The sequence below is a fragment of the Contarinia nasturtii genome, unplaced genomic scaffold (genome assembly GCF_009176525.2).
Source record: "Contarinia nasturtii isolate CC-2019 unplaced genomic scaffold, AAFC_CNas_1.1 Cnas_scaffold_187, whole genome shotgun sequence".
Classification (NCBI taxonomy): domain Eukaryota; kingdom Metazoa; phylum Arthropoda; class Insecta; order Diptera; family Cecidomyiidae; genus Contarinia; species Contarinia nasturtii.
This window is the reverse complement of record NW_022197544.1, coordinates 6,818,046-6,821,398: the sequence shown is the minus strand read 5'-3', so window position 1 is coordinate 6,821,398 and position 3,353 is coordinate 6,818,046.

Genomic DNA, 3,353 nt, shown 5'->3' with positions numbered 1-3,353 from the left:
GTTGATCGGGTTTGAATGTTCGACCACTTTCTTAAATGCAAACATTGTTGTATATCTCTCATGCTCTCTCTCTCTATTTCTTTCTTTCGCTCACTCGCACTCGTTTTTATCTTGTGTATATAACAAATGTGAAAGAGTTCACTGTGACACACCGTAACTTGATACATACTATCGATCACTTTCACTAGGCATGCATTTCTATATATTAAAGGTGTTTTCGCGCGCTTCAAAGTTTCAACAGTGAACGAATAGAGCGAGTGAGCGAGCGAGTGACAAAGCGTCATACATAAAGAGAGCAAAAGCGTTGAAATGAAGAAAAAAAAACGACAAAAATATCCCTCAGTCAAGTTAACGTAACTGGTTGTGCATTAAATTTATATATATTGTGTGCAAGCATTCGTTTGCGTGCTGATTTTTTTTATTGAGAGGAGAGCGATTGATGTCGCTCGTTGAGCATACAATTGCGTACGAGCGCACAATCATATACTTACAAAAGTTTTATTTTGAACACATAAAAAATCGGCTACCGAAATTTTAACTGGCAAATGGCTAAATTAGTTGCAATAAATGCAAACAAATGGTCCATTTGAAATGGGCCTATGTCTTTATTACCGAAAACTGTACAATATTTTACGTCGAATTCCGGTTGTAAATATGTATAAATAGCGAGGGATAGAGAGAGAAGATGAAAAATGTCTAAACAAAGCAAAAAATCGAAATGATACGGTTTTGATCAAATCGTCGATATTTTTCTCACTCTTCATAATGAGCAAAAAAACAAAATTATTAATAATAATAACGGTTATGAAAATAAAAAAACGAAAACAAAACAATGACTGCATTGAAAGTGGTTGAAGTTGTTTAATATTGAATCAATGTTAACAGAAAAAAGGTAAATTTTAAGTTCCCAAGCCGATACAATAGTAGTAAAATTGGCCGTTGCTTTTTCAACGATCAACGATTGACGTTACAGTGATTTTTTTGTTTGTTTTTGTTTTTATTTCCATGATCGGTACATTGTAAATCAAATCTTACAAAGAACTAAACATCAAATACGTATATGAAATGTATAGCAATTGATTTTTCTATTTCGCATCGAGCTGATTTTCGATGTGTATTGTGTATTTTGCACGCGTACTTCGACACGGTTTAGATTTTGATCATCATCACTATCTTTTGCTGTTTTTCTTCACTGGCTTTTGGTATTGCATTTCTATTGAGCTTCTCGCTATCTTCGGTTTCAGCAATGCAATTTTAAGGAAAGTATAAATGTGCATTTAGGAATGTGTTAACCACACTTACGACCGAAAGCAAAGCGTATGCAATCGAACAAGTGCGCGTGCGCTCATACTTTGTGCGCCTACTTTTTCTCTCTTTATGTTGTTTTTATTTTCTCGAGTTGAATGACTCTTCTTTGTACATATTATGAAAGCATTTGGTGTGCAAAACGGGCTTCTCATTTGGAAGTGTGTGTTTTTCTTCTTCTTTTAGTGTGTGAGTGTGTATTTCATTAAAACATTGCCATTGGCATCATACGTTGTGGTTGCAATTGCTGCTGAACTATTATCAAACAAATTAGATAATTAAGAGGATAAGGTTGCAGTGTGCACGACACAAGCGATGGTGACAACGCTGCCTCATTACTTACTCTTTCTTTCTCTCTCTCTCTCTGACTCTCTGGTTTGTATATTCATGGTCAATGGTGAACCCGTGAACTCAGTGAATCAAAAGCCATTTCTCATGCACTTTGGAACATTGGGCTTTATTATTATTTTCTTTTAATTTTCTTTAATTTTAATATGCATACTTTTTATATATTTAAACTTTATATGGTTTTCCATTTAGATATATTTCACGGAAAAAACTACTACTACATAATTCAACTTACAAACTAAAATTATAGAATGAAAAGTCAATGATAATGTGCGCACTCTTGGCATATTTAAGCCGCGCACTCACTTTTAAGACTTTTCGATATGACAATCGATTTCTTCTTTCTCTGGTTTTTTTCTTTATCTTTCATTTCTTTGTTTCTTTCCATAATTTCTAACACTGAATAAAACATTCATAGGTTTTATATATATATACTTCTTTTAATCTGGAGAAAAGGGGAAAAGTTTGTATTATAATAGCTGTTCTGGAGGATTTCACTTAAATGTTTTTTTCTTTTCTTGTTTCATTCGTTTCCTTCATTGAAACATTCGTAACATTTCTTTTATTGTAATTACACAGCATTTTGATTTGGGCTTATGTACAGATTAAATTTTTTTTTTGCAGCCTAATGATGAACGCATATTTTAACTTTTCAAATTTCATTTCACTTAAATTTATACTTTCAAACGTGGATTACAATATTACACGCATATCGGAGGGAGCGGAAGAAGAAAATAAAACTAGAAAACTTAAATCTAATTACGGAGAAGAAAAAAAAACTAATAATCAACAGACACACAAATTTTTCTCACTTTTTCTTACTATACGAATGCATTTGTAAATTGTTTTTGAATAGTTAATCGATGGCCACATTTTTTGCAAATTGGTATAACATTGTCATTTTCAACGCTTTCTGTTCGAATGTTTGGAATTTGTTGTTTGTCATCATCAATATTACCGCTGCTGTCATCATCGTTGGTGTAATTTTTAACTTTTGTATGCGGACATTTGACGATGTTCTTTGGTTGCGTATCAATCGAATCATTTCGAATATTAGTTTGTGATGTGGTGGAATGAGCGACATCATCAGTATCAATATTAAAATTTTCATCAGAAAATGATGATTCATCAAATGAATGTTTAATTCGAGCGCCCATTTCATCGCAAATACGTATTTTAAGCTTTGGCAATAATGTGATATCACGTCCACTGCTACCGCTATAGTATTGTAAATTTTGCTGCGAACCTGACCATTCATCGCTGCTTTCTGCATCATTTTCCATTGAACCATATTCATCGATATCTGGCATTGCTTTACGTCGAATCTCATAATGTGACAATGAATATTTGCGATGTTTTGTTGATGTGGCCACTTCAAAACCACGATTATAAAATGCATACCGAATATGTGGATCAGATTGTCGCTTTTCGGATAAGCGATTCGTTGTTTGTAAACGATTTTCAAATGAATTTTGTTTATCATATATGGTTGAACCGCCATCAACACGACGTGGCGGCAAATATGGTCGAGCCGGTCGAATTTTTTCACTAAACGATTTATTTGCACTCAATCGTAGATCATTACAAATGTGACGATTTAATGCACCATTTGCATTGGTATGGCGTTTTGCTTGTGATGATTCTTTGTTTGGAAATAAATCATTTTGGTGCGATGATGTTGATGATGGTGGTGGGCTGGT